This window comes from Pinus tabuliformis, chromosome 2_1, assembly GCF_031772625.1.
Source record: "Pinus tabuliformis cultivar Carrire ecotype Pingquan chromosome 2_1, CPIR1, whole genome shotgun sequence".
Taxonomy (NCBI): Eukaryota; Viridiplantae; Streptophyta; class Pinopsida; order Pinales; family Pinaceae; genus Pinus; species Pinus tabuliformis.
Window position 1 is genome coordinate 492,082,299 of NC_142299.1, and position 13,592 is coordinate 492,095,890.

Here is a 13,592-nt window from a genome sequence, read left to right on the forward strand (position 1 = left end):
TTTTTGTTCCCCTTAAATATCTTATATTGTTCTATTATTAAATCAATCTATGTATCACTTTGGTCTAGCTTCATGAAATAGAATTTGGGATACATAATTCATTTGGGATACAATGTTAATGAAATTGATAATATTTCAATGTTTGGTCCCTTTAAATCTCTTATATTGCGCTATTATTAAATCAATCAATGTATCGCTTTGGTCCCCGTTCACCAATTAGACTTTGGGATATTATGTTTTAGAGCATACATTCATAGTCAACACAAATGTATGAGCAAAATTAATGGCCACTCATTTGAAATTATTATTAATTCTTATAAATTGAATAAATTAAGCTTAATTGCAACTAGGAGAATGAGGTGTTTTTGCATTTAAATTGAATTAACTAAATGTATGAATTATGTGTCTAAATTAAAATGAGTATGGAAATTTTAAAGACCGAAAATTTTCTTCAAATTGAACATGGAAAATTTGAAGGATGGAAAAAAATTTCCAAGTTTAAAAATGTTAGAAAATCTTATTAATCCTCAATATTAAGCTAAAAAATGTTTAGCAATATTTTTGTAAGAATACTAAATTTTTTAATTATTTTATAGTCTCTAAATTAGTATAAAATTTAGGTGAATCATTTTTAGAATAAACGGAAATTCGCAAATCTTTTTTTTTTAGAAAACCATGGAAAATTAGCTCACTTGGAAACATTGGCCCCTATAACTTTCCTTGAAAAACAAAAAAAATCATCTGCCTTTAATGTCAATATTACAATAATAAAAAAAATCATTTGAATACATTAAAAATATATCATAGATTCATCTTAACCTAGTCCAAAATTATATCATAGATTCATCTTAACTTAGTCCAAAATTATCACCAATATATGATTAGGCATTAAGCTAATTCTATAATATAACAAATATTCATATAAAAATAAAATAAAAAAAAATTCACAAAATTAAAAAAGCCTCTGTAATTTTTTTAAATAATTAATTTATAACCAATATTTAATAAAACTAAAATTAAACAAAACATTTACTCTCATTTACATATTTTTATTTTAACTTATATTTTTTATTAATTATATATATTAATAACATAGAAATATATATTAATAACATATTTGTAACCTTCCATTAAAAAAAATTCACGTAATATAATGCTATTTGTGATGTCTTCTTGTTCTGGTAACTCTCTATTGATATATTGTGAAAATTTTATATAATATTTCTGAGTGAAAGGAGATGAATAAACTAATGGGCATATATCAAACTATGATTTGAACTAAATTCCGTCTCATTATATTGTTACAATCTCAATTTATTGGAACAGATTGAAATCACCCCTATGCAGTGATTATGCCAAATGCACGATATAGTCATTGTAAATGGCCAGTTACCAGGACCAACTCTTTTTTAATCAACGAGGACACTGTGGGATTCCACTATTCACTAGTTTGTCTCTGCTCTCATATTTTGGACATCCCTTAATTGGAATATGGTGATTCAATCTTTGGTGAAGTTAATTTAATTCAAATTCACCGGGCAGATTTTTGGAGATTCAATTTCTTATATTAATTGCACATTTCTGAAATATTTTATTCAATTCAAAATATTTCTGGTATGAAGGTCTCTATTAGGCAACTGGTTCCTGGCATGATACAACAAATGCAACATGTCTGTCCCGATTGTAGAGGCTCAGACGAGACAATCAGTGGCAAGGATGAGTGTCACACAGACCATATATTAAAAACAAACCACTATCCTAACCACTCAACTAACTATAACCATAACCATATATTAAAGAAAACCACCATCCCCTACCACTCAACTAAACACCCTAATGAGTTGGGATGTCCGTTGAAGTTAAAGCTAAAGCTATGTGGCTTGGAGATAAGACGGGGTTATTAGCGTATCTCGAAGACGGGGAACACTCACCAAATAAAGGAAGGGTCGGCTCATTGACTCCGTTATAAACACTTCACTTGGAACAGCCAGATGATCTCATAAAGAAAATCACTAAACTTGCAGTTTTCTTTATAAAATTGTAGAAGCGTCCGAGAGAAACAGCAATCGCTAACAACCACTTTGTAGAAGCGTCAGGGAGAAACAATATTCAGAAAAAGGATTTTGGCAGAGCAAAAGCCTGTCATTTTGTCTTCTGCGTAGAAGAGGTATTCTATATCTTTGGAGTAGCTATTTTCCCTTTATATTTGCTTTTGTTAATGTGAGAGTTAGGGCTGGATTATTCAGTTACAATTTTTCTTTGATTTTTATCACTGAGATTGACAGGGCTGTTATCAAAGATTGTTGTGCGTGTACGCCGTTTTCCTGTTCTTAAAGTTCAGTTTGTTCTTTTATGTAGAGTATTTGCATACAGTTTAGCCGAAAATTAGTTTCCTCCGGAAATTCTATGGGGTTCTTAACAACTTCGTCGGAATGTGCTGATTCACTATGCACTGGCAATTTCTTTAACTTGTGTTCACTAGCATTTACATGTTTCGACTCGTGTGGTCAGTGTAAAGGGAACAAAGTTGTTCAAGACAAGAAAGTACTAGAGGTACACGTCGAGAAGGGACTGCTGCATGGACAGAGGATAGTCTTTTAGGGTGAAGTTGATGAAGCACCGGACACTGTAACTGGGGACATTGTTTTTGTATTGCAATTGAAAGATCACTCTAAGTTCAAACGAAAGGGTGATGATGAAATGGACCATCCTATTGAATATTGATATTGATGGGAAATAATATGATATTGATTGATTAAAAATGAGTACATGTTTATTTACAGATCACAGAGAATTGCCTACTATACCGATCTCGACTAATCTTGTTACGTTATGACATGCATTTCCTCAACAAAACTGTCAATACTCATCAACCAGAAACCGACTAATTTCTTCAAACTCTACAAGGGACTAAAACAAGATTGTTCCCCTTCTCCATTACTATTTATTTTAGTTATTGATGGTCTGAGCAGAGGCATTCAGTTGGCTAGAGAAAATGGACTAATTGCTAGATGTGGGGTAATAAGAACCACTGGTATTTCACATCTCATGTTTGTGGATGACCTGTTGTTTTCTAGAAAAATAAAGTAAGCAAACTACAAGAATTCCACAACATACTTTCCAGATTTGGGGTGGCATCTAGAATTATTATGAACAAAGATAAATCTGTTCTCTGACTACTAGTATCTTCCCTCCAAGTCACTAGCACATTTACTAACACTGATACAAGTAACTCATTCAAAAATTCGGAATATGAAAACATACCAGGAATTGGGAATCCGCAAACAAATAAAATCCAGTACGTTAGGAAGCCTGTGGAATGCGCTCCTCTCCAAGCATAAATTGTGCTTAAACCTTGCTTGACAGGTGTTCACTGAATCATGAATCTATGCTCCTCTCCAACTTAAATCGTTGTCAAACTTTGCTTTGGGCAGCCTTCAGGCACAACCCAGTAAAATTACAGACCCAATACATGACCCATATTAACATCTAGTGGCTCTCAATTGAAACTACCAAATGAAATGGTATCAAAGGGTAATTGTGAAATAATAATTAATAAGAACTTGGATCATATGCACAATTAGAAAAAACAACTCAAAAAGAAACTGTTGTTTTTTAAATGGGAGCAACTTAGAAACTGCCAAATGTAATGGTATGAAAAGGTAATTTTGGCATAATAAGTAATAAAAACTTGCATCATATGCACAATTAGAAAAAACAACTCAAAAGAAATTGTTGTTTTTAAATTGGGAGTTTCTCAAATGGGATTTAAGTTTTAACATGAAAGGAAATTCCCAAATTCAACATTCTTAAAATTTTAATTTTAGAAAAAATGAAATTTAAAAAAAGGGTTGAAATTTTAATAGCCCTTCTTAAAAAAATTTAAGATATTATTCCAATTTTTTTTTAAATGACAAAAATCATATTTTAAATTTTTTTTGACGCGTAAAAATTTCTCCTTACTTCTCTGACGTGCCAGAGGCCCTTTGAAGGGCTCTGACGTGTTCAATTTTGAACGCTGGTGCGGATGCATGTGGTCGATAGTCCAGACTTCAATCGCCATTATCAACCCCCACATGGAGTCAGAGTTCAAGTCAATGAAGTCAGCAGTCAATCAACTACTCATTATAACTTGCCATGTTTGACCTACATGGGTTACACAGAATCGTGATAGGCCAGGTATTGAATTTGACGGACAAATTGTCTGTCATATATCAATTTGGCTATTAGTTAAAAGAGAGTTTTATCATAAAACTGTAAAAATGAGTGGTTGCGTTTTCAAAATTATCTGTCTTAAGGGACTATTTCATTTTGAAATTCCTAACTTTAGGACTATTCAACACATCAACCCTATGTGTGATATATCACATCTAATGTTAATTATTGGTTTTAGATAATAGTTGTGTTTTTCTCATCAATCTTGCAATTTACTATATAGGGTATCAAAATGTTTACATCGTTCTTTTTTGGAAGGGAAATAAATCAGCTAATGTATGTTGATGGGTGTTAGATTTAATAAAATGTTATTAATTTTGGTTATGTGTTCGAGCTAGAGTTTGGATTATGTGTTATTTTCAAATCTAGCATATCATTTATTGATATACCAAAATTGGATGGCATTTAGGTAAGAATAATTCTTCTTGCGCAAAGCTACCCATAATATTTTAGATCATGATAGCTGAATTTGCATACGATGTATCTATTGTCGAATTAAGTGTGGCAATTTGCAAATTGCAACTCCATTTGGACTTACCATGGCTCGACATAAGGCGATAACTTGTGATTATGGAGGGAAACTCCCTTTGAAAGAAATGTGTTCTACCTGCCATTGGATTTTGTCCTAATTTGTAACCCGCCTACGATCCCAATTCCTTCTTGATCATTATAGATCATGACTATCACAAGAAACCACATTCAAAAGCAAGGTGTTATGCCTACCATTGGATTATGTTGTAACTTGTAGCCCACCTCCGACTACCCCTATTACATTTCAATTGTTTCAACCTTGACTATTACTCCCATTGAGCCCAACCTCGACAGAAGTGGGTAACGCTAGGCATCACTGGATAACCTCCCCTTCCCCTACAGGGGACAGTGAAATGGGTGGATAATGTGAAATTATGATTACCTAGAAGGTGATATTTACCAGTGAATTGTTTCTTATCACTTATTTACGACAAATTAATTATTTTACTGGAAGTAAATGAATAACATAAATGGCACCAATCACAAACTAAAAATGCAGGAAAATATACGAGAAACCAATCACACAATTTACACCAGTATTTTTGGACAAGTCGTACTTGGAAAAGCTCCAATGTGGGGAAAACCAATTTTCAGATCTAAGGGATTTTATTAATATCTTCAACTAATAAACTGCTATTGAGAAATACAAATGCTTGCCTTTCACTGGCAAAGTTGTGACAACATATTTCTTTACTTCTACTTATTTGGAAAACCCTCAAACTTCCCTTTTCTACAATTCACATTACCTCCAGCAACAGACACTTCCCTTTAGCAATTCGCATTGGCTCTTTCTGGCAATTCGCGCTAGCTTCTAGCAAACTCGATATGCCTTTCAGAAGACTCAAACAACCTCCAACAAATTTTCATTGGCTTCAGGTTAACTTGCACTGGCACTAAAAAACTCGATTTGACCTCTAGAAGACTCTCACTGCCTTCCGACAAACAATCTCGACCTCCTCCTGTGAATACATTGAGCAATTCACCCTCCTCCTGAAGCTCACAACCTCACAAGGAAAAACTCAACTCTCTGCAGAAAATACTGATAGCAAGAATCTCCAAAAAATATTTCCGCAATCACTGTTTCTGAGACCCTCTTGTCTCTTCTGAAAATCACCCACTTGAATAAATATATGTTCTCCAAATCTGCCCATCCACCTCCTTTATTATCTCTCATTCATGAATGAATAGCCATGATTAGAAATTCACTTGATCTAATCGATGGCTAAGATCGTCTTAGAAAATTTCTACACGCTTCTAAAGGAAAATCAACCTTATCCCAATTAATATCAATTAATTATTCACTTTTCTTAAGTTAGACTTAGGAAATAATTAAAAAAATCACTAATTGACTTAATTAAAATATTTTTCTTAAATGAAATTTCAGAAAAATTACATGGGCTTGGAGATAATTAACTCCATTTTGTTTATAGCCTCATTGACACCTCTCAAGACTAGAACACCTGACTAAGCTACAAAAACTAACACTCTCTCTTAGCGAGGAAGGTGTTCTCCACTATAGATAACTTATCCCTGAAGAAAACAAACTTTGCTTTACTCAAGACCTTCGTTAGAATATCTACAACCTGTTCTTCCATGGAAACATTACCATAGTCAAACTGATCCATGTTGTACACAATCTCCGATGAAATGATATCTGATGTCGATGTGCTTTGACGGATCATGGAACATTGGATTCTCAGATAGCTTGATGCAACTTTGATTATTACATTAGAAACTGGTCATCTCCATACTATGACCAAATAGTGCCACTAGCAGCTTTCGAAGCCATATAGCCTCAAATGTAGCCATGCTTGTTGCCATGTATTCTGCTTCTACAGAATTTAATGTAATTGATTTATGCTTCCTTCTGTACCAAGAGACAACTCTCGATCCAATGCTAAAGCGACATCCTAAAGTGCTTTTCTGGTCCACGACACTACCTGCCCAGTATGCATCTATATATTCCATCAACATAAAACCATTACCTGGAGTATATCTCAACCCATGCTCATGTACCTTGTAGATACGCAACACATGCTTCGTCGTTGTCCAATGCACCCTCTTTGGTTCCACCATGAGTTAACTAAGAGTGTTGACCCCAAAGAAAATGGATGGTCTTGTGTTGACCGGATACATGAGAGAACTAATAGTTTGTTTATACAAGGTGAGGTCCTTTTCTTCCTACTTAGACGCATCAATCTTCTTCCAATTGGTAATCATAGGTGTAGACACGAGTCTATAGTCCAACATATTGAATCTCTTCAGAGTCTCCATATCATATCTCCCTTAACCAAGGAAGATCTCCCCATCTATATAGACCTAGAAAATAATGCATCAGCCCCTGTAATGTTCCAAACTTAAACAAACAGTGATATACAAAATTCAATTCGATTCATGCACAAAAAAATTAAACGATAAACAAATATTCAATACACGACAGAAATGGGAACCAGCTTAGCCATTTTATTTATTAATGGAGCAATGTACATTAGTGTGGAAAGAGCACCTAGGCTTGTCTCAAGGGAAAGCTAGACAGAGCCTAGGTGTCGACAATAATCCCTAATTCTAGAAAGCAACTGCTCCTAGCTCTGCGTTGTCTCCTAGTTACGACAACTGTTGGCTGGAAAGGAGCTTCAAGAAACCTCGCCTCCGGTGCTCAGAAAATGATGAAACTTCAGCCACAAACTCCTTGGCCAAAACCCAGAAACACCCAGAAAGAATTTGACCTGAAGCTAACCACCCAAATTCGACCTCCTTTATGGCCTACGCCCTCCAAATAGCTCCATCAATACAGTCTGCAAGAAATGGCCACAAAGTCTTCCTCCTAGCTCTGGAAAGGAAGCAAACTTCATCCCGAATAACTCCTCCAACCTCCATGGCAAAGCCCAACCTCAAGGGCTGATACTCTACCCACCAAATGAGCTCCCCAAACATTACCTCTACGTTGGCCCAAGTGGTGTGAAAGTCACACTGCCAAGCCTGAAGCTTAATCAGCTCTCAAACTCCCCCAAAGGCTGACAATCCTCAGCCTCTCCTCCGGAAAATCTCACGACAAAACTCCACTGCTCAATTCCACAAACAACTCGGCCTCCTCTCTCACTGCGTCCTCTAGAAATACGCACTACCTGGAAGGAAATGCTACTGCTGGAAATCATAATGTGATTCTCCTCCTGAAGAAATGAAGGAAACCTTCCTAGGGTGGCATTCGAAGTCCCCTGACGAAAGGGTGAGCTCTTCGCCTGAAGAACTCGCGCTAAAAAGCCAGTGACTCAGCTAAGTAGCTCGAGCAACAAAAAGAAATTGATATACACTCATAAATGAATATGAAGAGGAGAGTTGCCCTCCTTATATAGTTTCCAAGGGAGAATTTTCCCTCCATTTCATCCTCCATCATGGGCCCTATTGGAGCCTTCATTAATTTTGAGGAGTTTTGGCCAGTTTTGACCAACCGTAGGGCGGGAAAGGACAAATGGCAGCAACGGTTAGGTGTTGGAACGAGCAGTTGCGGGAAGGTGATAGCAAGGTGGCAGCGGAAGGCAAAGGCAGTTGAGGAGGCGGGAAAGTGCAGAGGTAGCCGAGGAGACAGGAAAGCGCAGAGGCAACCAAGGAAGCAAGCAGTCGAGCGAGAATTGGCAGTCCAGGCAGCTGAGAAGGATATAAAGAGAGGAAGAACAGAAAGGAAGGGGTGGATTATCGGTTGTTGGTGGTGTTGCTACTATTGTTGTTGAGTTTCGTTGATCGTCGGGGTTGTTCTTGAGATACTGAAGGATTGGGCCACTGAGGAGGTACACAGACACCAGAGCAGAAGCAGGAAGGGCTAGGAACTAAGGAACTGAGTTGCAGAGAAGATCTGACCCGAGCTACTGAACCGGGTATTCTCTGTATTGTTGATGGCCAAGAGCCAAGTTATGATGTATTTTGTTCTGATACTTTAATGTAATTCGAGCTGATGAATGTTAAGACCCATAAGAGTATTACACATCTTGTATTATGTCTTATCAAAATTTTAATTAGTCTCCTTGTTACATGAGGCTGGTGCTTAATAGATCGACACTAGTATGTTGTTAGTTCTATGGTATATATGATGAGTCTCTGTGTATGACATGAGGATATTATTATCTTTGTTCCATGTTTTATGACCGCATATGTGTATGACCGCCTGTGTATAGCTTAGACCCTCTTAATCCCATGCTGAGCCCTTCTCCCCTTTTGGTCGCGGCGCGCTTCGGGTGAGACTCTTTGCCCTTCGGGGTGAGGTGAAAATGCCAATGCTGTCCAAGACTACAGTGGACCATTGTTGGCCTTTCGTGCCTGAACCCGGGGTCTTTTCCCTGATGACTCGCTTGAGCCAACAAATGGTTCCATTGCCAGGACCTGAGATTAGGAGAAATAGTTCAGAATCTGGTGTCAAGGGTGTTTAAGAGAGAGATCGGAAACTGGTGGAATCACAAAATAGACCAATTTGTGGCAAAAAGAGCTGCTCGCAGGAATCAACCGATCGGCAGGGTGCATAAGCAGATCCTATACACTGATAGCTCAGATGAGAAATAAGAAATTTTCTGGTGCAAATTCTTGAGGACCTATACAATTGGTTGAGGGAACTGAAGCAACAAAGTCCTTCGAGTGGATCGGCGAGAACCTACCATAGTTGGACTTCGTCCGAGAATGCACGATTACATCAGCTGGATAACGAGTAGATGAGAGCAGTTGATTTCTCGATGAGAACTACGATAGAAGGGTACGTAGTTGAGTTTGCTGCAGAAATGATCTGATATTCACCCTATGAGTGCCATCAGTTAAAGATTTATTAAACTAAAGGTATTGTTGGATAGGTAAATCCCCTCTGCGGACAGAGGCGATCCCACTAGCTTAAAACAGAACTAGCCACAATCAATCCACGCTGCCACGCAAGTTCCTAGTTGTACATTAAAGGTGAATTAAGAAGACCAACCTGGAATCCAACGCTATAGTCGAAGCAGAGTTGGTGTTCCCACTCCCTCGCTTCGGCAGGTCACAATCCTTGCGATCCTTGCAAACGGACACCTGCACATGCAAAGGAAGAAACAGATACAAGCATAAAATCCACCAAGGCACAACTATATTTCAGTCAGAAAGGAAATAAATCAACATCACTATAATAGACAATGAGATTGGAACTATAATAACAGTCGTTCATTAATTAATAATAGATAGGAAAAGTTACAACCAAGGTTCTGACGTTGAACCTTTCCTCTGGCTAGGCGAGCAGCTATATGCCTTGCAGTAGACTTCCTCTCTCTCGGACTCCCGGCAGCATAACCTCTCTAGCATTACTCCAACAACTCAAGAACTCAAAACTACAGCACTTCGGAACTCATAAACTTGGAACTCATAAACTTGGAACTAATAAACTTGGAACTAGCTTGTCTAATGCATGAGGACAGGCTTTTATAGATGAAGAAGGGAGAAAGATTCAATGCACCAGGACACCCATTGTGGAATGGCAACATCCATGAAAAGCTACTGCGGATAGATATGATGACTCTTCGAGCTTTATCAGATGGATTTTTCCCTCAAAGGACTTCATGATCTAGGAGGAAAAATCATTCAGTCGTGCTTTTGGCAAAAAACATTACTAAACTTGACTGGCGCGGGCATTGTTCTAAGACAGAGCGCCAATGGGCGCGCCCCTTTTTGAGGATTTGAGTTATTGGCGTGGGTCAGACATTGGGTACCTGCGCCAATGGGAAAAGGGCACTTTTCAGGGATAATTTGCAGAAGGTGTCTTGAGGGAACATGAAGTACATACTCAGGGGAACATAGTGCAAGTGTTTTTAGGCTATGTCACTGCTCACAGGTCCCGAAATGCATCCTCCAATGTACTGGAATCGGGGCGATAGGGACGGTGACCAACGGTGACAAATTACTGTGTAACAGATGCCCCCCAAAGCATGAGGCCCGAGCGAGAGAGAGGGGTGAAATGCTTTGCAAGAACACATATAGCTGTTGCCGAGAACCCGCATTGAGAGATACTATTGATAGCTCAAATACATGATGTACGTGGTATGGTCGCAGCCATCCATAAGAGAGTACATGATAATTTAGATCCATAGTATGGACGCAGCCATCTGGGTAGGATCAATGAATTGACTCAGGTATGGTTGCAGCCATCCAGTGAATGAGTTATGTATCAAGAATCACGCCTGGATTACAACAGACACAATCCAGGGTCTTGCACTCCATCTCGACCTGAACAGAAGTACAAGTTCAAGCATGCGAATATGTGAGCTGAAGTCGAACATGCATGAACATCGTCTGATTACCAGTCAATATTTGGAACTGTTAACAGACGCGAGAGGTACCACCAATAATGACAATGGCCCTCAAGGTACTATCGGTACAATCTACGGCGTGCGAATTAGTGATCTGACGTCGAACACCCATAGAATCATTCGATCGGAGGCCAATGATGAAAACCTCACGTCGAACGCGAAGAACCTGCCATTGAGGCATGCAGGCTCCAAGGCACCGGAAGGGAGTCTCTAGATCAGCTTCCTGGATAATGAGCTGAAGTCGACAGGAAGTGACCTTGATCGAAGGTGGGCCATAATGTTTCCCACATCATCGACACGAGACAGAGAGATAATATTGTGAATCAAGATTGTACAAACTATCAGAGGGAGGTTGTTTCTTTGCAGAGGTCAACTTCTCTTGAACATATCGGCGGCACATTAATGGAATTGGCAGTATTTGACATCGACGGATCAGAGGTCATAGTGACGAGGCAATGAGCAGATGAGAGGTCAAATAGGATTACCCAATCCCACGGAGGCAAGTGAAAAATAAGATGAGATGTCCCCACCCTGGACACAAAAGCAGAGGAGTGCCATGTTCAAGAGCGACATACTGCCGACACAACAATAATTATGGTTCCAAAATTTTCTTTTCCCCCACCATTTCTGGCGAGTACCCCAGTTATTTTTAACAAGCTTGATGGGGATAGCATATGCTTGTGGTGCGTCATTTCGACAAAATCCGATGTCATCAGGTTTTAACGAGTCTGACAAAGGAAGAACTCGGCGTCTTTTCATGTTTAGAGAGTTTGAAAAGACAGCAGAAAAGGAAACTCCAGGGGTGTCCTTTTTCGTAAAGTTGTGTCTCTCGGGCCCGAAAAAGTATAAAATAATGCCTGAAAGAACCGCCCGACCATTACGATCGAGGAGTACTTTTCATAAATAGTAATTTCGACCTGAAAAAGTAAAAAAGCGATCAAAATCACGTCGTTCTGTAACCATTAACGAGTTTGAAATGACAAAAACCCGGTAATCTTTTTATGTTTTAACAGTCGACAAAAAGAACTTAAAACGACCGCCCCTTATTTACTTTTAACGAGTCAAGGGGAGTAACTCGGCAATCTTTTCCTCTTTAAATGGTCAGAGAAGAGCTGAAAGCAGACCTTCAATTTTATTCTCTTTAACGAGTCAAAAAGGAAAAAATACTCGGCAATCTTTTCATATTTTACGAGTCAGAAAAGAGCTTAAAGGCGACTCGTTCTAGAGGAACGAGTGGTATAAAGGGTAGCAACTGGTTCCGGTAATGGTGGAACTGCTCAAAACATGTAATGGTCAAGAGGCTGTCTAATACAACCACTCATCGCTGCGGTTCCTCAGGAAAGGAAAACAACCAAGTGAAAGCATATGATCGGCCAAAGAGATGGTGGCGATGGAATGGAACAACCAAGGCTCATCTAGCAGAATTTAGCAGATAAATGGCAATCACGGGACGTAAATCAGGTATGGGTTCATTTTTACACAAGCTTGAACCATGGAGAACTCTGCTTGGATTCGGTTTCATGTTTACACAAGCTTGAAACGAAAAAACCATGCTTGTTATAAATTTGCATGCCCCCAGCATGATAATGCAAATCGAGGTACAGGCCCCCCAAGCTTCATGGCATTCACGAAGTGGATGGAATGAAGGTTCTCTTGGAAAGACTCGATTTTGAAAAGGAGGATGCATGCCGCCCGGGCTTCAGTCACGCGCCTGGGTCAGCTGCCGTCATCAGAATGACGGACTGGATGTTGAGGCATTTCCTGTGGAAATAAGACCATTTAGGAATGGTAGATGACTATATGTAAAGTGTGAACCGGGGAACGAAAGTTGGTCTACGATCTTGATCGTCCTTCCTTCGTGCGGAAAACACATCACTCTGAAGAGTGAGGACACAATTGCACGTATGCGATAAATATAGTCTCGCCCAAGGAGTAAATTGTAATCTAACGGGCCTTGGACTACCATGACGCCCATTTGAACGGTCTTCCCTTCTAATGTGATAGGTACATGTGGAAGAATTCCTAAAGGTCGACTGGTTTCTCGATGAAAACCTGTAAGGTTTCTCATCTCAGGCAGAAGCAGTGGCGAACCAAGTGCTTCCCAAGCTGTGGAAGAAAGGATGCTCACAGGAGATCCCTCATCAATAATGGTACCGGCCATAACCATTCGATAGACTTGGACTATAATTTGAAATGGTCTGGAAGCTGGTAACCGGGAATTGCCTAGTTGATCCCAATTGAAGGAAACAACTAGGTCGCTTGGAGGTGGGACCGGATAAACGGCCGGGTATGACTCTGATGGACTTCCTTCATGCTGTGAAGGAAGGAGGGGGATACTCACTTGATCATTAGAGTCTATGTTTATGTATAGAATTTGGACGGTGTGATCTTCATCCTTTACAGTGATAATATCATCTGAGGATGGAACTTCTGAAGGCAAAACCGGGTCAACTGTTATCTGGACCTTTGGAAAGACCGGGTCACTTGTCATCTGGACCTTTGGACTTTCATTTGGTTTGGATTCAGGTAGTTCAT